Source organism: Humulus lupulus, chromosome 4 (genome assembly GCF_963169125.1).
Source record: "Humulus lupulus chromosome 4, drHumLupu1.1, whole genome shotgun sequence".
NCBI lineage: Eukaryota > Viridiplantae > Streptophyta > Magnoliopsida > Rosales > Cannabaceae > Humulus > Humulus lupulus.
Window position 1 is genome coordinate 73752179 of NC_084796.1, and position 21628 is coordinate 73773806.

Consider the following 21628-nt stretch of genomic DNA (forward strand, 5'->3'; position numbering starts at 1 on the left):
GGTACACAATCTCTCTAACCAGATGCTATTTCCTTTCTGTATGCTTTCCGCTCTTGTGGCTTCTAGGTTCCTTAGAGTTAGCTACTGCTCAACTGTTGTCACAATATAGGATTAATGGCTTCTCCATATATGGAATTACTTCCAGATCAGTGTAGAACTTCCTAAGCCAAACCGCTTCCTTAGCTGCTTCATAAGCCGCTATATACTCAAATTCCATGGTTGAATCAACAATAATGGATTGTTTAATACTTCTTTAGACTACAACTCCTCCACCAAGAGTGAACACTGGCCTAGAAGTCGACTTCTGACTATCTTTGTCTAATTGGAAATTAGAATCAATGTATCCAGTAGGGTTTAACTCACGCCATCAATATACAAACATATAATCTCTCTTTCTCCTAAGATACTTGAGAATGTTATTTACTGAAATCCAGTGTTCCAAACTGGGATTTGATTGATATCGACTTACAATCCCCACTGCATAGCTTATGTCGGGCCTAGTACACAATATAGTATACATCAGACTCCCAATTGCTGAAGCATAGGGATACTTTCTCATGTCCTCTTTTTCCTAAGGTGTCTTTGGACATTTCTCTTTGGAAAGAGTAATTCCATGTCTGGTCGGGAACTGACCTTTCTTGGAATTCTCCATAGAGAACCTTTCAAGCACCTTATCTATATAATTAGCCTGAGAAAGTGCCAAGAGCTTGTTCATCCTATCCCTTAGGATTTGGATTACCTGAACATAGCTCGCCTCACCCAAATCATTCATTTGGAACTTTTCAGCTAACCACTTCTTCATGTTTGACAGTGTCTCTACATCGTTACCAATGAAGAGAATGTCATCCACGTAAAGAACTAAGAAAACCACCACTTTACCTTTGACATATTTATCCACACATGCTTCGTCGACATTTAGTTCAAAGTCGTATGTTTTAATTATCTCATCAAAGGTGATATTCCAAGATCTAGATGTTTGCTTTAATCCATAAATGGATTTTAGCAACTTACACAACTTACGATCTTTCCCTTTCTTAATGAACCATTCAGGTTGTACCATATAGATACTTTCATCAAGATAGCCATTAAGGAAAAGCTATCTTGACGTCCGTCTATCATTTCTCATAATCATAGGTGGCGGCTATGGATAAGAGGATGCAAATGGACTTTAGCATGGTCACATGAGAAAATGTTTCTTCATAATCAAAACCCTCCCTCTGTGTGTAACCATTGGCTACTAGCCTTGCCTTGAAAATCTTTACTTTCCCATCTACACCTCTTTTCTTTTTGAAGATCCATTTGCACCCAATGGGCCTAACATCTTTAGGTGGGTCTACAAGTTCCTAGACAAAATTGGAATACATCGATTTCATTTCTTGGTTCATAGCTTCTTGCCATTTTTCATTTTTGGGATCCTCCATTGCCTCTTTGAAGGTCAATGGACCATCCTTGCTGTATCAGAAACTGTTACGAAAACTTATACATGATCTTTATTTATTTTCATGTAGATCTAATATTAAACAAATTAATATGAGATAACCTAGAACATGTTTCTAAAATTGAATTCAAAGAGAAATAATGATAAGAATACTTACATTATACGCAGCGGAATGAAAGAGTCCTTCCTTCAGTTTCTCTAACCCTTGTATCCTTTCTATCACAGAGTATTACCAAGAAACTGAACCGATCTTCAGTTTTCTTCACAGCCTTCCAAAGTATCCTTGGAATCACCTAGACTAGAGTGGGCAATTCTCAACACATGAGATAGATACAAAGAGAAGAAGAGAAAAGAACTAAGAGGCTTAGAAAAGGACTTGTGTTTAGAGAGAATCTAAAAACTATCAGAAACTTGTGTTTTTGACTTCTGAACTTATGATTTCATCTCTTACTTAACACTCCTTTTATAGACTCAATCAGGCCATTTAATTTAATTAAAAATCAATAAAATAATAGCCAATTAATATCCCTAGGTCGAAATTATCACGGGCTTTAGGCTCGTGAAATTTCCTATTTGATAATAAGCCCATTGGACTTAAAATCAATACCTGTATTATATTCTATTGATTTAATTAATTAAATAATTATTCAAATCCTTTATCAAATTAATTATTTATAATTTGAACCTTGATTTAAACTTATTTATTAATTTAGATACAAATTTATCTTAATTAATAAATTTGCCCTAGTTTATCTTTTCTTCTCAAAATTACATAACTCTGTGAAACTATCCAAAATTGACCTGGTCAACTTTGATAATTCTAATTGATAATTAAATCAATTAATTGAGACTATCTAGATGATTTTATCCAATGTACAGTGGGGACCATGGGCCTATAAAATCAAGCTTCAATAACTTATCATAAATCTAACAATAAATTTATTAACTTATTAATTCCTCGTGACTCTACTAAAGACTCAGAATTGCACTCTTGAATTCATAGAACGCTCTATAAAAAATATAGATACGCTATTAACTATCCATTGTTACAACCATAATTGTCACTCAATCCTCTATAGACGGTCTACAATGAGATGGGACTAAAATACCGTTTTACCCGTCATTGTATTTTATCCTTAAAACACTTAGTTCCTTGTAAATGATATTTCAGTAAACTAATTTAATTTCTGAAATGAGATCTCTATCATTTAAAACCTTGAACCAAACTAAAAGGAAACCATCATTTCACTTCTTCATCAGAAGCTATAGATGTTCATATCTATGATTAAGACTCCCACTCAATTATACTACTGAGTTCTCAAGATGTAAGTATGAGCTAGTCTGTAGGGTAAGCTGGTAACGAACACGTCAAAGAACTTAAATAATACAATCAGTTAGAATAATAAAAATATGTTTACTTATCCTATCAACTGTCAATATTGGTCCTGTCCGATGTAACAAATACATCCGATCTTATCTACTTTGCTAATGTTCTGGAAAAGAACATAACACTACAATGTGTAAGTAGATCATATCGTAGATTGTCAAGTCAGTGTAAATCCTATGCACTGACTAATCTTAGGACTAACTTATTTTGAACATATTATCATATTTATATTTGTTGACGCAGTTTTTCGCCAACAGTGTATTAAGAAATAGTAAGGTAGATTAGTGCTTAGTTATAAACCGTAATGGAAAATGAAATGAATTCATAAGAACACAAATCTTTTACATGGTTTAGTGGTTAAAATCCACCTAGTCCACGAGTATATATTATTGCTGTTTTCTCTCTATTTTGGTAGAGTTTCAGTATTACAGAATAATTCATCCCTTTCCCTGTCCAATATTCTCAGTATTTATAGAGAAATTCCATGGACATGTTTGGGTAACTGCGTGAGTCAACCACACATATACATATTTATTACATTTAATACATATATTTCCCATTTATATTGGGATATGAATTGATAATAGAATAAACAGCTTCCTGTTATCTCAGACAATAAATATGGCAGCCTGGTCATAAATAACCGTATATTGGGATTCTGACTCTCTAGGGATCCTTGAGTATGCAATATACCAGGATCACCACGAGCTGGATATACCCTCCAAGCTCATACTTCGACAACTGTTTGAATATTCTGAGCTCGCGCTTCACAACTTCCGCATCCCTAGCTCGTATGACCATTGTGCAAGTCGAGCTTCTTACGTGGATAATAAATAGACATCTTCCTTGGTTTTTTTTTCATTTATTTATTTTCCAACTATACCTGAGCTAAGTGAAAGAACTCATGCTGAAATCAGGGTACAACATTTGCCTCCCAAGTCCCTGCTCATGTTTCATGTTGTCACCTTCTGACCTACACAGTAGGCAATTTTAAACTTCTGCCGGATAACACCATGCCTACCCACTACTCGAGTACTGGACACGTGGTGTACTACAATTGGCGCCTGTTCGGGTTTCGAGGACTGATTTAATTGTCTTTTCACCTTCTTGCCACCATTTTGGCTATTTAACCTTGGCCCTTGGATCTTGAACTAACCCAAATGGATGGCCCAGATTAATTTACACAACTTACGTATAAAAGGGATGGCCAAGTTTCAGACTTCACCACCTTTCATTTAAAAATTTTCCTCTTCTGCACTTCCAAAACTTCCTTCTTTCCCAGAAATCCCCAAAACTCGTTCATTGTACCCAGTTACTCAAGAGTTTTCTAGGAAATTCTCTTTGCAAAATCTATGTCTTACCGTCGAAGAACATACTGTAAGTGTCTCTCTTTTTTGGTTTGAAGAATTTTTTTTCTTTTTGTTTTTTTTTACTGTACTTTTTTTCTTCACCATGTTCATCCGCACTATTCACTGTAGTCACTGTTAGGTTATTTCCGAATGGTTTTAGGGAAATATGTTTCGACTTAGGTACAACAGGTGAGTCCAAAACCAGCTCTAGAAATTAGACATTCTTAAAACTGGGAAATTTCTTGGTAAATCTGGGTAATTCCAATGATGAATTAATTTAAATAATACCCATTCGGGATAAAGGAGAGGAAGAGGTTTTAGGTTTCAAACCAGATAGCTTAGAGGTTACGTTTCTTGGGTGGGTTTGTACTAAACCACCTCCCAAGGAAGGTAGTGGTCTGGCAGTCTGACACACAGATCCCTAAATATCAGGGGTCTATTAGGAAACTGAGGCGTGTAACTTAGGGTATCGTGTGGTATAACGCGATGGAGCTGAGGATAACCTCAGCTCGTATAACAAAAGTAAACCTTCCCCCCTTCATACTTTTGCGTTAGTCTTTAAACCCTCTTAGGTCGCCTACTAACTAGGTCGTTCTGTCCGTTAGGCGATCTGATGGCTCCCCAAAAGAAAACCGCACCCAAGAAGAATGTATCCATCTCATCTTCTCAGCAAAAGAACAAGGGGAAGCAGATTGCCCCAGAATCCCACATCCCCCACTTCGGTCTGGTGGTGGAGAAGGAGGTTGTGGTTGACCCCAACGCCTACTTCGAGGCGGAACGCATCGTATCAAAGATCACAACCCAAGGGAGGGTGAACAAAATCATGCTGGGCCATAACATTGAGACCGAGACTGGAACTCTCATTGCCCGACCTACATTTGAAGGGGAACAGAGCTGCTCCCCTCTCCTAGACGATTTTGCGGCTTGGAGTGATGAACATCTGAAGGTTGGAGCCTTTCTCCCCTTGGACCAATACTTCCCGAACTTTCTAAATTTTGTGAAGTTGGCTCCATTTCAGCTCCCCCCAAATTATTATTGGCTTTTGGCGGGGCTGGAATATTTTTTTTTGAAGCATGAGTGGGAGGTCCCCACTCTGGCAGATATACTATATTTCTTCTGCCTTAAAGCTATTCTGGAATAGAGAGGGCGAGGTGACGAGTTCTACTATCTCACAAGATTTCCCAACTCCGTTCTCGTCATCAAGCTTCGCAGTCACCCCAACGACTACAAAGACCTGGAATTGCGAACACAGATACTTCAACCATCCTCTTAAGTTCCTTACTCTGTGTCTTCAGCTCGTGAAATTCTATTCTTTTCAAGATATTTCCTTTGTACACGTCTTAACTAAATTTGTTTATCATTTAGCCATATTTGCGAGGACGAAGGAGTCTGTGACCCTAAGGGGTCAATATGAGAAGTTGTCTGGGCTTCCACCCAACAAGAAGGACTACGGCCAGGTCGTGAATGACATCATGATGCTGGCATATAAGTTGATTGGCGAAGGTCAAACGTTGGCCTTAAGGATGCCCCAGGCTACCCTTATGGTGATCCAGGAGCTCCCATCCTCTCAAGAGGAGGCCTTGCCAGCCACCGTAGGCGAGGAGGAGAAGAGGAGAAGGTGATCCTTGTGAGGAAAAGGCGGGCTCCCGAGGCTGTCCGAGAACCTGATTTAGAACGAGTTGCATCCGGCCCCTCCGACCAAGGTAACCCATACCCTTATAGGGAATTAGATAGGGTTGTTGCCAACTTTAGGTTAGTTCGGTTTAACCCAAATCAACTCATCCATCTTCATCCTCATAACCCAAATCGTAATGTAACCCTAATCCAATGTGTAGACCACCTAGTGGTACGCCATGACAGTAGTTACCCTAAGGGCACAATAGTTGTTGACAACACTTTAAACTTTAGATCTGCCATTTTTGAGGAGTATGGAACCAACTATAGGACCTGGTCTTCTCTGCTCTAGGGTGCATTTTCCCCTGGATTTAGACAATATGTAGATGAATCCATCCCTAAGGAAGGACCTGAGCCTGAACCCATCAGGATCCCAGAAATACTAACTGTAGACTCTCCCTATCCTCCAGTAATCCCAAGGCCGAAGGTTGTGCCTATCCTAGCCAAAACACCCGTGCTGGTGATAATAGACTCCTCCCCCAGCCTGGAGGGTAGGATCTTTGTTTTCTCTATCCTTGTATATGTTTTTGACAACTTTATTTGTGAACTAACTCCTTTTTGCTCTTTTCAGGCGAAGAGATGGAACAACCCGGAGCTCCTGACCTCCGAACTGCCTTCCAAGCCTGGTAGGCTAGCTCAGGCCCCATTGTGAAGAGGCCCAGGATTACGAAGAAGACCCCTTCGGCAGTGGGGAACGCCTCAAAATCCCCTGCTAAGGGGAAAGGCATGAGCTCAACAACTGTGGTGTCTTCTGTTACTGATAGGAGGGCTCCTCCTCTGCCTCAATTCGAGCCTCCCCAAGCCCAAGTGATACAAAGTGATCCTCCAGCCACCATTTTCCCAGCCGCGACCGTTCAAATACCAGTAGATCCCCAGGATCTATAGAAAATCCCTGAAGCCTTCCGAGGTATCATTTATGAGACGACGAGCCATATGGTGGGGCACGCCTATAAGGCCAGCTCGAGGGATCTGAGGATCATCGAGGAGCGGAGCCTAGAGAACGTCATGGAATCAACCATGGGAATGAGCCTCACTATAAGTTATCCTTCCTTGGTGACAAATTTTTTTTATTGTACCCAAGGATAAATCTGACTTGTTTTATTATTTTGTAGTTTTCCCTGGCTCAATATCACTGTATAGTCCATGCTAGGGCTAGAAATGATGAGCTCCAGGCCGAACTAAACGCTGCCAAAACCGCCCTGACAGCTGCTCAAGAAGTCGAGCAGGTCACCAAAATTTCTTTGGCGGCTGCTCAGAAGAATGAACACGATACCAAGGCTGCTCTCGCCTCATCCCAAGAAAGCGAGCAGGTTGCAAAGACTGCCTTGATGGCCCTCTAGGCTCAACTTGCACAACTCCAAACCGAGGGTGATGAGGCCAAAGAAAAACTGCTTGAGGCCGAGGCCGTAGTCAAAGAAGAAAAGGCGACCTCACTGTCGTCCATGGAAGGGATGCTATTCCAGTGTTGGGCCTTTAACCAGGATGTGAACTTCTCTTTCATGGAAACTAGGTTGTGGGATCCGCTCCTTGCAAAATTCAAGGCTCAGCTTTTGCAAGAACCATCAGAGACTGGGGATGCTTTCGCAGCAGCCGAGGGGGATGGTGAGGAGGTTACATCTTCGGAGCGACTTGGTGGAGCTCCGTTACACCTCTTTTTTTTTCTGTTTGTAATTGCTTAACAATTTTTTTATTAAAAAATTTCCTTCGAGCTTGGTTCGAGGTTTTTCTCCTCGGGATATTTTTTCTTGATATATATCTAACTTTTTATCTATTTATCATTCCTTTATTATCTCTCATGTTTATGACTCCTTTGACTTGTACATTTGAGATTTTGGGAATCAATTTTTAGATCGGGATAGATATTTTGAGCTTGGTTATATCCAAGTTTTGTGTGTTGATTTGTATCATACCTATTAAGAATCAGGCCTTAAACCTGGTTATATCCGGGGTTTTTAATAATTTAACTTAGTTCGTGTTAGGTTTATTGATAACTCGAGCTTTAAAAAGCCCTTGATATTAAACAATTTCCCCAACTTTCTAAGTAATTTAGACTTACTTCATGTTACGTTTATTGATAACTCAAGCTTTTTTCAAAAAGCCCTTGATATTAAACAATTTTCCCAACTTTCCAAGTTTTTGACCTAGTCATATACAGGGTTTTAAATGATTAAACTTAGTTCATTCTAGGTTTATTGACAACTCGAGCTTTTTTTTTAAAAAAAAAGTCATCGAATAATCAATTTTTCTAGCTTCTAAGTTTCGGACCTGGTTGTATCCAGGGTTTTAAATGATTAAACTTAGTTCGTGCTAGGTTTATTGACAACTCGAGCTCTTAAAAAAGTCATCAAATAATAAATTTTCCAAGCTTCTAAGTTTCAGACCTGGTTGTATCCAGGGTTTTAAATGATTAAACTTATCAAGCGATCTTAATCTGGCCAACCTCGGGTTATATGCCCCCCAAATAACCAGAGTGTAGAAACTTTCTTGGTTGTTTTTACAAATATTAATACACGAGCTAATACAACATTAACAAGAACTTATTTAATAATCCATCTATTATTTAATCAATTTTTTTTTTATAAATAAGCCTTGCATGGATGATGGTACTACTGATAATACTTCTTCAAATGTAAGGCATTCCAGGTCCGTGGGACCACTTCTCCATTCAGCCGAGCTATCTTGAAAGTTCCTTCTCGCAAAACCTCAACGACCTGATATGGTCCCTCCCAATTTGAGCCTAACACACCATCCTTGGGATCTTTATTTGCAAGAAACACCCTTCGTAGAACTAAGTCGCCCAATCCAAATCTTCATGTCTTAACTTTAGAATTAAAGTAACGATTGATTTTTTTGTTGATAGTGGGCAAGGTATAACTGTGATTCCTCTTGTTTCTCTTCAATCGGGCCGAGAGATGTGTTAAGTAGTTCATCATTTCGTTCCAGGCTGAATGTCCTTTGCCTATGAGTGGCTACCATGGCTTCAGCTGGAAGGATGACCTCGCTTCCAAAAGTTAGGGAAAAAGCAGAGTGTCCCGTGGAGGTTCTGTGAGAAGTCCGGTATGCCCAAAGTACTTTCAAGAGTTGTTCGATTCATAATCCTTTAGCCTCGTCTAACCTCTTCTTCAGGCTCGCCTTTAGGGTTTTGTTTACAGCCTCGACCTGCCTAGCTTGTGGGTATGCTACTGAGGAGAAACTCTTAATAATGCCATATTTTTCACAGAAGTCAGTGAAGAGATCACTGTCGAACTGTGTCCCATTGTCTGACACGATCTTTTTAGGAAGCCCAAACCAACATATAATACTATTCACCACAAAGTCTAGGACTCTCTTTGAAGTGATGGTTGCCAGAGGTTCGGCTTCTACCCACTTCGTGAAATAGTCGATTGCCACCATCGCATAACGAACTCCTCCCTATCCCATAGGTAGGGACTCTATTAGGTCGATTCCCCATACCGCAAATGGCCACGGGGATGAGATCATCTTTAGCTCGACTGGAGCAGCTCGGGCAACTATGATGAAACGCTAGCATTTGTCGCATTTCTGAACATACGAGATCGAGTCTTTTGTTAAAGTGGGCCAAAAATAGCCCTGCCTCAGTATTTTTAGTGCTAGGTTTTGCCCCTCAGCATGATCTCCACAAAAGCCTTTATGCACTTCTTGTAATATATTTTTAGCTTCCTCGGGCAGAACACATCATAGGAGAGGCAATGAATGACCACGCCGGCACAATGTCCCATCCATTATCACATACCTCGGAGCTTGATATAATATTTTTCTTGCATTCTTTCTATCCTTAGGTATCTTTCCTCTTGTGAGGTATTCCATTATGGGAGACATCCAAGTCAATTTGGTGTCGATCATCTCGACCTCTATCATTTCTTCTATCTCACTTGGACTCTCCAAGAACTCCACTGGCACTACGTTCAAGGTCTCAGCTTCTTTGGTGGTGGCAAGCCTTGCCAAAGCGTCAGCATGAGAGTTCTGCTCGTGGGGTATCTATTCAATAGTACTTTACACAAATTTGGACAACTCTCCATTCACCTTAGCTAGGTAGGTCGCCATCTTGGTACCTTGAGCTTGATGTTCTCCCAACACCTGGTTGACCACGAGCCGAGAATCGCTATAGCACTAGACGACCTTCGCTTTGAGCTCCCTTGCCACTCTCAGCCCAGCTTGTAAGGCTTCATATTTGACTTCGTTGTTGGATGCTTCGAATCTAAATCTCAGAGCTATATGGAATCGATACCCATATGGGGAGATTAGTATGATCCCAACTCTCGATCCATTCTCATTCGATGATCCATCTACGAATATCTTTCACAACTCTTGCATCGGTTCCTTCAAGAGCTCCTCTTGAAATCCAGTGCATTCAGCCACAAAATTAGCAAGGGCCTGACTTTTGATTGAGGTCTGTGGCACGTACAGTATCTCAAACTGGCTAAGTTCAATAGCCCATTTTAACAGACGTCCCAACGTTTCAGGATTTTGCAACACCTACCGTAAAGGTTGGTTGGTCATGACGTTGATTGAATGGGACTGAAAATATGGCCAGAGCTTTCTAGAAGCCAATATCAGACAAAATGCCAGCTTCTCTATCAGTGGGTATCATGATTCAGCTCCGAGAAGTCTCTTGCTTATATAATATACTAGTTTTTGAGCACGGTCTTCTTCTCGAACTAACACGACACTAACTGCATTTTCTATCACATCCAAATAAAGGAGCAGAGGTTCTCCAGACATAGGCTTAGATAACATTGGGGGCTCGGCCAGGTGCATTTTTAGGTTGAGTAATGCCTGTTCGTGCTCCTCAGTCCATTCAAATTTCTTGTTTCCCCTGAGCAAGTTGTAAAATGGTAGGCACTTGTCAGTAGATTTGAAATAAAACGATTCAAAGCTGCCACCTTTCCAGTCAGGCTTTGAACTTCTTTATGCGACTTGGGTGAGGGCATTTCTACCAACGACCTGATTTTCTTGGGATTTGCCTCCATTCCCCTCGTGTTGACTATGAAACCAAGAAATTTTCCTGACGGCACTCCGAACGTGCACTTCTGAGGATTAAGCTTCATGTCATACCTCCTTAAGATTTCAAAACATTCTTCCACATCGGAGACATGGTTATTGGCAGTCTTGGATTTGACAAGCATATCATCGACATACACTTCCATATTTCTCCCGATCTGATTAGCGAGCATTTTGTTGACTAAGCGTTGATATATAGCTCTGGCATTCTTCAGCCCGAAGGGCATGACTTTATAACAATATATGCTATTTTGGGTCATGAAGCTAGTATGTTCCTGGTCCGTAGGATTCATCGTGATTTGGTTATATCCAGAGTACGCATCCATGAAGGACATGAGCTCGTGACCTATCGTGGCATCTACCAACTGATCAATCCTTGGTAGTGGAAAGCAATCCTTGGGACAAGCTTTGTTCAGGTCGGAGAAGTCGACGCAGGTACTCCATTTCCCTTTTCGCTTTGGGACTAGCACGGGATTGGAAACCCAGATCAGGTATTTTGCTTCACAAATAAACCTGCACTTTAATAGTCGAGCTACTGCTTCCTCAAGAGCTTCAGCTCGGATTGTTCCCAAATGTCTCCATTTTTGGGATTTTACAAGCACGTTCTTGTCCAAATTTAGAGTGTGCATGATTACACTCGGGCTTATTCCCACCATGTCTTCATGTGACCAGGCGAAAACATCTAGATTCTCTTGTAAGAAATTGATCAGCTCATTCTTCCTTTTATCATGAAGATTTTTTTCCAATATTAACGACTCTTGAAGCTTCTTTGGAGTCAATGTTTACTTCCTCAAGCTCCTCAATAGCTTGGAGCTCTGTCCTATCTTTGACCATTCGTGGGTCAATGTCATCACGTGGGGCGACGTCACTATCCTCAGGTTCTTGAGGTTCTTCCGTCCCACAAGTAATTTCAACTTCCTGGGACTCCTTACCCCCGTCATATATGACCATAGCTTGCTGCCCAGGTTGTGATTTTCCCTTCATAGAAATGCTATAGCATTCTCTGGAAGCGAGCTGATCACCTCTGACAGTGCATATTCCCACAATGGAGGGGAATTTTATCGCTAGGTGACGGTTAGAGGTTATGGCTTCAACTGCCATCAATGCAAGTTGGCCCAAAATCGCATTATACGCTGTTGGACAGTCGATTACCACAAACTCAAGTAGCTTGGAGACAGATCGTGAACCTTCTCCCAATGTTACCACTAATTCTATCGTCCCAATAGTTGCTGACCCTTCGCCAGAAAATATGTACAGAGTCATTGAGGTTGCCTTCAATTTGGTAACAATCAACCCCATCTTTTCTAAGATGGACCTAAAAAGTAGGTTCACAGAACTCCTGTTATCTACTAGTGTCCTTCGGACCCTCCGATTGGCGAGCTGGACGGTTATGACCAAGGATCGTAATGTGGGAATTGGACGTGGCTAGCATCCTCTTTTGTAAAAATGATCGATTTTTTTTTTCTAATCGCTGTTGTTTCGATAATCGTTGTTCCGGGACGAACTCTACTTCGTTAATGTACCTTTTCTGGGCCCCTCTGCTCGTGCCTACCAGATGAGGTCCTCCCGAAATGGTGGCTATATCTCCCCCTATAATTGGAGGAGGATCTTCCTGATTTGCTTAAGCTCCAGTTTGATTTACTGGAGCTGATGAAGGGTTTGTTCCAACAGGTTGATTAGGGACCACCCGATTTCGGTCGTATTGGGCTGAAGGACCTGTTATAATGAGAGTTTCGATCTCATCCTTCAGCTATCACAGTCATCAGTGTTATGACCAATATCATTATGAAATTGAAAAAATTTCGAAGGATCTCTCTTCGCTCTTTGATTTTTCAACAATTCTGGCTTTTTCCATGGAAGGGGAGTAGAATTTGCTAGGAAGATGCGCTCCCTAGTATCCATGAGATCGGTATAAGTGGCGTAAACAGGCTTGAATTTCTCCCCAGACTTATTTTTCTTTGTTCCACCCTATTCGCCCTCACCATTTCCCTTCCTTTTGTTATTCCCCCCTTGGTTATTCTGGGCAACAGTTTGAGTCGTAGCTGCAACATCCATTACCGCTCCAACGGGCTGGACAGGGATTTGGCTGGTTCCTGCGATGGAAGCTCGGGCCTCTTCCAGGTTAGTCCATCTTTGAGTTCGTTCCAAGAACTCATCCACACTATTAACTCCCTTTCTCTATAATTCTTGCCACAGGTCGCCCCCAACAAGGATTCCTGTCCTCATTGCCATGAGCTTGGAGTTGTCATCGGCATCCCTAGCTTGTGCAGCAACATTGGCAAATCTACTTAGATATGCCTTCAATGTTTCCCCAGGTTGCTGCTTTACATTGGCTAATGAATCAGCCTTAACCCGAGCTATTTGGGAAGCCCATAATGCTTTTTTGAAGTCAGAAGAAAACTTCTTCAATGAACTTATAGAATGCCTCTTGTATTATTTAAGCCACTGCCTGGCTGGCCCGATCAGAGTTGAAGGGAACAAAATTCACCTTAGGTTGAGCCTGACATTGTGGGCCATCATCATGGTGTTAAAAATTCTGAGGTGGTCTGACGGATCTCCATCTCCATCAAACTTTGACAAGTGTGGCATTCTGAAGCCTATCGGATACGTGGCCGTCACAATATTTGGAGCGAAAGGCTCGAGCTCATCCTCTGAGTCGCAATCGTCTTTATCTTTTCCAGATAAAAGCCTCTTCATTTGCTCTTCCATCAGAGCTAGGCTCTCTAGGGTTTTGTCTCTGGTCCCTAGGTTATCTAGGGGCTGTTCAACAGCTCCCATCCTATCGTACACGTTTGATGGGTTATTGTCCCTCCAAGCTCGAGCTTGGTTTGGTGGGGCATTCCCATTATCATGTACTATGGAAGGACCTCCCTCTTGTCGAGTATAACTAACATCTTCATTCCGAGATGGATTTCTTCTCTGCGAATTTAGACGATCACGCAAATCAGGTTGTGAATCGTATTGAGGACTTTATGCTGAACTCAGTTGATTTCTCAGATCGCCCTCGAATCTACCACTTTGATGACTTTCAGTCTAGTAACTTCCATTTGCGAAGCTTTCACAAGTTCTAATATATCTATTTCCTTCAATGGATCACAATTGTGTATTGCATGTTTGGAAAACGAGCTTTATATTCTGTGACCTAACGAACCCCTCACTCTTAACAATGATTTATTCATAGAAGCTAAACCTAGGACCAATAAATGTCAAAAGACCGATAACGATAATATGACGTATTTATGGCACTTGAGACTAGGTCACATTGGCTATGATAGGATTCAAAGACTTACGAAGGAAGAACCTTTGGGGGAACTCACCTTAGGTGAATTACCTATATGTGAATCTTGTCTAGAAGGCAAACTGACCAAGTGTCCATTCTCTGCAGAGGGTCATAGGGCCAAAGAACCACTTGGACTTGTGCATTTAGATGTTTGTGGACCTTTGAGGGGTGGTTTTGAGTATTTCGTCACTTTCATTAACAATTACTCTAGATACTCATGTTTTTACCTAATGCATAGGAAATCAGAAACATTTTCAAAGTTTAAGGAATTCCTAGCGATGGCTTAGAATTAATTAGGTAAAATGTTAAAGATCTTGCGATCTGATAGGGATGGAGAATATTTGGATATGCAGTTCCAAGTTCATTTAACTGAACTTTGGATTTTATCACAACTTACTGCCCTAGGTACTCCACAACAAAATGGTGTAGCAGAACGCCGGAATAGAACTTTATTAGAAATTGTTAGATGCATGCTTAGTTACTCAACTCTACCAACTTCGTTCTGGGGACATGCAATTGAAACTGCGAATGAAATTCTCAATGTCTTGCTGTCTAAATCAAACCACAAAACACCTTCAGAATGCTGGAATGGTCGTGAACCTAGTTTATGCCATTATAGAATCTCAGGGTGTCCCACCCATGTCCTGAGGAAAAAGGAAGGAAAGATAGAACCACAAACTGAAGTTTGCATGTTTGTTGGCTATCCTATAGGTACTCAGGGTGGACTTTTCTATAGTCATTCAAAAAAGAAAGTGTTTACTTCTATGAATGCTAATTTTATGGAAAATGATTATGTCCAAAACTTCAAACCTCACAGCAAATTAGTTTTAGAGGAGATGGCTAAAGATTTGACTCTAACCATTGTTCTATCATCATCAACACAAGTTGATGATGAAATTCCCACTCTTCATATCCAACCGATGCAAGTCGATTTAAATGAAGAAAGTACCACTGTTCCTGAGCAAACAGTCACGGAGCCTCGTTGTAGTGGGAGGGTTTCTAGGAACCCAGTTCGCTATGTTGGATGGTGAAACCAATATGGTTATTGGTGACACAAGTGATCGAACAGGAAATGGCTAGCCCTGAAAAGGAACTATGGCTCAAAGCCATGAAACAGGAAATGGAGTCCATATACGCAAATTGCGTCTGGGATCTTATGGAAGCACCTAGTGACTTTAGGGCCATTGGGTGCAAGTGGATCTATAAGAAGAAACAAGGTGTTGATGGAAATATCGAGACTTATAAAGCTCAATTAGTGGAAAAGGGTTATACCCAAAGAGAAGGCGTGAACTATGAGGAAACTTTTAGTTCGGTAGCCATGCTCAAGTACATTCGCATCCTCCTATCCATAGCAGCTGCTCTCGACTATGAGATCTGGAAAATGGACGTCAAGACAACTTTTCTTAATGGAAAGCTTGATGAAGTAATTTATATGGAACAGCCAGAAGGATTTAAAGTAGGTGGACAAGAAGGAAAAGTTTGCCAGTTGAATAGATCCATTTATGGACTTAAGCAAGCTTCTCATTCCTGGAATCTTAGGTTTTGATGAAATAATCAAATCCTATGGCTTTGAACAAAATACTGATGAGCCCTGTGTTTACCAACTGAAGGCAAATGAAATAGTGGGATTTCTGGTTCTTTATGTAGATGATATCTTACTCATTGGAAACAATGTTAATAAATTATTAGATGTGAACAATTGGCTGAGCACTAAATTCGAAATGAAGGATTTGGGTGAAGCTAGTTATGTTCTAGGTATCCAGATCATTATGGATAGAAAGAACAAACTCTTAGCTCTATCTCAAGCAGCTTACATAGATAAAGTGCTTGAACGTTTCTCAATGACAAATTCCAAGAAATGACATTTATCATCCCGCCATGGAATTCATCTTTCAAAGAAGCAGTCTCCTCAGACTTCTGAAGAGGAGGATGCAATGAGAAAAGTTCCTTACGCATCTGCAGTTGGAAGTCTGATGTATGCCATGTTATGTACTAGACCAGATATCTGCTATGCAGTGGGAGTAGTGAGCAGGTATCAGTCAAACCCAAGACCGGAACATTGGATAGCAGTTAAGCATATCCTGAAGTATTTAAGGCGGACTAGGGATTATATGTTAGTCTACAAGGGTGGTGTTCTGAACCCTATAGGCTACACTGCTTCAGATTTTCAGACTGATGTCGATGACAGGAAGTCTACTTCTGGAATGGTGCTTACTCTTGGGGATGGAGCTGTGATATGGAGAAGCGTAAAGTAGTCTACAATCTTAGATTCCACCATGGAGGCTGAGTACATAGCCGCGTCAGAAGCAGCTATGGAAATATTCTAGCTAAAGAAGTTCTACTCGAATCTTGGTGTTATTCCAGAAATGGATAAACTGCTTGTGTTGTTTTGTGACAATACAAGAGCGATAGCCAACTCGAAAGAACCTCGTAGTCACAAGAGGAGTAAGCATATAGAATGGAAGTATCACATTATTCGAGAATATGTGTCCAGGGGAGATGTGAAGGTTATGAAGATTGCAACTGAATACAATCTTCCAGATCCGTTTACAAAGACACTACCAGAAGCTACATTTGATAAGCATATCAATGAAATGGGATTAGTAGAATTAAGGCATTAGTTTCAATTAGTGCAAGTGGAGTTTGTTGGGGTTTTATGCCCTAATTAAAACAAAATTTCTTTGTAATCTCATTTTATTTTCAATAAAAGAATAGAAATCATTTTTTGACTTGGTCAATCACTTTGCTGACATGTTTTATTTTCATGATTATTTGTTTAATATAAATTTATATTAAATCCCGAGCATATAGCTTATCATATTTATAGTGACGTAATCACAGTGGAATATAAATATGATTATATGTTTAAAAAAAGTTAGTCCTAAGATTAGTCAGTGCACAGGATTTACATTGACTTGCCAATCTATGATATGATCTACTTACACATTGTGGTGTTATGTTCTTCTAGAACATTAGCAAAGTAGATAAGATCGGATGTAGTTGTTACATTGGACAGGACTGATATTGACATTTGATAAGATAAGTAAATATATCGTTATTATCTATTCTAGTCATATCATATAGTTGACCATAGGTCAATTCAATCTCATTTATGAATGGTTAGTATTCTAACTGATTGTATTATTTGAGTTTTTTGACTTGTTCATTACCAGCTTACCCTACGAACTAGCCCATACTTACATCTTGGGAACTCGGTAGTATAATTGAGTGGGAGTGTTAATCATAGATATGAACATCTATAGCTTCTGATGAAGAAGTGAAATGATGGTTTCCTTTTAGTTTGGTTTAAGGTGTTAAATGATAGAGATCTCTAAGGATGCTCAAAAGTTCCATACTTGTCAAAGATCCAAATCACGTGATATGGTCCCATAAATGCCTAAGTACATACCTGTGTTTACGTCCATAGGCTTATATCGGGAAGCCTTGACAAACGAGCCCTGTTACCGACGCGACATCTCAACCCAGTGCCTTGCGTACCCAGCAGGTGCGCCACACGGGACCCCCGTCTCATGCCTCATGCACCTAGGAGATATGCCACGTGAGGTCCTCATGTTCCTACGCCTCTGCAAGGCCCTCGAGCCACCATCTTCTCGCGAGGCCATCACACGTGCCCAGGAAGTGTGCCACGCGAGGCCCTTATGCGCATATGCCTCCGCGAGGCCCTCAGGCCACCATCTTCTTGTGAGGCCATCACGCGTGCCCAGGAGGTGTGCCACGCGAGGCCCTCATGTGCCTACACCTTCGCGAGGCCCTCGGGCCACCATTTTCTTGCGAGGCCATCACATGCTCCCAGGAGATATGCCACGCAAGGCCCTCATGCGCCTACGCCTCCGCGAGGCCCTTGGGCCACCATCTTCTCGTGAGGCAATCACGCACGCCCATGCGAGGCCCTCATGCTCCTACGCCTCCCTGAGGCCCTCGGGGCACCATTTTCTCGCGAGGCAATCACACACACCCAGAAGGTGTGCCACACAAGGCCCTCATGCGCCTATGAGTCCGCGAGGCCCTCGGGCCACCATATTCTCGCGAGGCCATCATGCCTTCACCTCGCATTCTTGGGTCCATGTCGCAAGGAGGCAAGTGTAGCGAGGCCTCTCGCCCTTAGGAGCCTCGCAAGACACAGCCGCCCCAACGTGCCTTGTGCCATCACCGTCTCATGAGGCACGGCCATTGCATGGGTCCTTGCCACCTTGCACCTGCGCCTCGCACATGGGGGTCACGGGGCATTGGTCTCACACATGGGTGTCAAGTCTTATCGCATACGTAGCAAGCCTCATTGAAGAGGCCTCATCTCTTGCCCTGAGATAAGCGCCACCAACTAGGCACCTTTCTTCCTGTGGGTATAATAAGATGTAAAAGTCGAGGATATCTTTAGCACACATTAAAGGAAGGATAGGGAAGGCCTCATAGCGATTTGATGAGAAGTCAGAAGAGGTACAGAGTGCACTTACAAACCAAAAGGAGTTAGAGTATGGACACAATGTCCACGCCAGACAAGTAGTGGTTGTACGAGTGAGATATCTATTGTGGTCCTCACCAGCCAATCTCTGACACTCGTACTAGGCGAGTAGTGGAGGCACAATCGAGTACTAAGGTGGAGGTTCTCCCACAAACTCTGACCCTATACTGGAGCCAACACCACAACCACCTGTGTCACTACCTCTGATGCCACTTCCCTGACAATGTACTTTTGTACAATCTGGTCCTCTGGGACCACAATGTATTAGGGGTCGTTAGAGCCTTCATCATTGAAGGGGGTTGGAAAAACATTGTAGCTTTATACCAAGAGAAATACAAGTACTTTTCACCATTTTCTTTCTGCAACTATTTTCTAAGTTTTTTATTAGATCCGTGAAGGTTTTCATTTTTAAGCTATATACTTTGATTTTTTCTAACTTAACTTCATTGACGAGTTCTCACCATCAACAGTTTGATGCTGTCTGTGGGAAGGATAAGTGCCAAGCCACCGTTCTTCCATTGATTTCGGCAGGGAAAAAATGCCGAGATGTTCTAAACAATTGAGAGAGCCATGAGAGGTGGAGGTCTACCTTGATGGAGATTAGCTGAAAGCCTCCATGAAGAATCCTCCTCCACCCAAAAATGTGGATGCCCCAAAGGAGCCCAGGGTTCACGAAGATGAAAGGGAGGCCTCATCCCTGACCGTTCCACCTGATGAGAATCGTCCAAGGTCAATAGCTGCCCCTGCGAGAGATGCCGGTGAGTTCTCACCCCCAAGGCTGCCGCAGGTGCCGAACTCCGGCCGACAAGATCCAGGCCCATCGATGCGTAGGCCCGACAAGAATCCCCGAGTCCATTCCGTGAGCTCGAGTTCTAGATCTTGATTTTACGAAGAGGAGATACACGAACTGCACCGTAAGAACCAAAGGCTAGAAACCACCTTAGAGAACATGCAAGAGGTGTTGATTGACCTGCTACAAGGGAAATTAAACATATCTCTCCCTAGGAGAAAAGAGAGAGGCTAGAGGGGGCAGAAACCACAGTCCCAGTGGATGATTGGAGGACTCGATTCTCCACTAGTAATACCCCCCAGACAAAGCAGTGTGAACGTCTCGGACAAACGAAGCAGCCCTAGAGGCCAATTCAGAAGAACAACGCTGACCCTCGTAACGAAGTCGAAGTCACTTCAAAGAAAACACCCTCAGACTTACGGGAAGAGCTCAACAAGAAAAGGGCAAATAAAAGGACTACACCTCCTATGGCGCCCTAGGAAGACAAAAGAAAGGGAAACACTAACCCATCCATGTTAAGAGACTCCTTGAACAAGAGGAGACAAGACCTAGACACAAAAATGAGGAGCCTCTGGAGCAAGATAGTCACCGCATTTGGAGGACAAGCCGTCGATGATGAGTTCGACCATGAATCACCCTTCACTAAGGAAATCCAAGCCATCTGGCTTCCAGCCAACTTCAGGGAACCTCATATGACCCTATAGGAAGGAAATACAGATCCTAAGTACTATCTGGATGAATTTAACGATCTGATGAAATTAAGGGGGATTAATAGTGGGGTCAGATGCCATTGATTTGCTGTCACGTTTAAAGGACCTGCGTACAAATGGTTCAAAAGACTGTGGTTAGGGTCCATTAGGTCTTGGCAATAATTCTCTGATGAATTTCTTCAGCAACATCACGCCGTGTGTGATTACACAATGCCGGGCACCAGCCTCGCTAACGTAAAACAGGGAGAAAATGAGAGTCTAAAGAGCTACTTCCACAGGTTCAATATGGAGGCAGCCAAGGTAGGGAGCTTGATCCATAGGGAGCTAAAAAAGGCCATCACGGCTGGAGTGCACCCGGGAAGTAAGTTATGGGATAACATGCTCAAGAGAGAGGTCACAGATTTGGAGGATTTCTACGAGCGTGCACATAAATATATTCTTGTAGAGGATGGTCACGAGTGCCTTAAGGCCAGAAAAGAACGGTCCCCACCAAAACCCTTAATCCGGGAAAGCCAAAACGGTGCAAAGATGAAGAGGGTCTATGAAGGGACAAAAGATGATCGGCCTCGGAAGCCCCAGTGCAATGATGAGCACACGTAGGGCCCCTACACCTTTTATACTGACCTCACCCACGCTAGGGAACATATCTTCGTCACGAATGAAAACCAAGTCCCTTTCAAAAGGCCCCCGCCAATGAAAAAAGACCGATCAAAGAGAGACCCCAGTAAATACTGCCAGCATCATAAAGATATCGATCACACCACCGCAGAATGCACCCATTTAAAAATAGAAATCAAAGAGCTTATACGCAGAGGACATTTTGGCAGGTACGTCTGCAAAGAGAACCAAAGACCAGAAGAAGAAGTATCCTCGCCACGGGCATGAGAGGTAGCCCCAGAAGTACAAGGAGAAGTCAGGACCATCTTCGAAGGGTCAGGATTCAGAGGCGAATCAAGGAAGGGGCGAGACAAATATGCCAGGGAGTCCAGATGAAGTCCACCGTGCATCTTAAGTTTGGAGCAACGTCCCCTGAAGAGTTTTAAGGGCGAGAATGACTCGATAGCCTTCACCGAAGAAGATGAACGGGGTGCACATTTCCCTCATAATGACCCCTTGGTGTTGACTGTCCAGTTTGCAAACATGAGGGTGCATCAAGTCTTGGTGGATAATGGAAGCTCTGTGGACATCCTATATCGCCTCGCTTTGGAGAAAAGGGGACTAAACATCTGACACCTAAAGCTTTGCAATACCTCCCTTTATGGATTTATAGGAGATTCAATACAGCCCCTAGGGGCAATTGAGTTAGCCCTCACCATGGGAGAACAACCCAGACAAACCACCATAATGGAAAAATTTGTCATGGTAGATTGCACCTCAGCCTTCAATGTGGTATTAGGGAGACCCTCCCTAAGAGAGTAGAAGGAAATAACTTCTGTGTACCACTTAGCTATGAATTTCCCAACTCCCGGGGGAATAGCAAGCGTGAAAGGAGAGTAGAAGG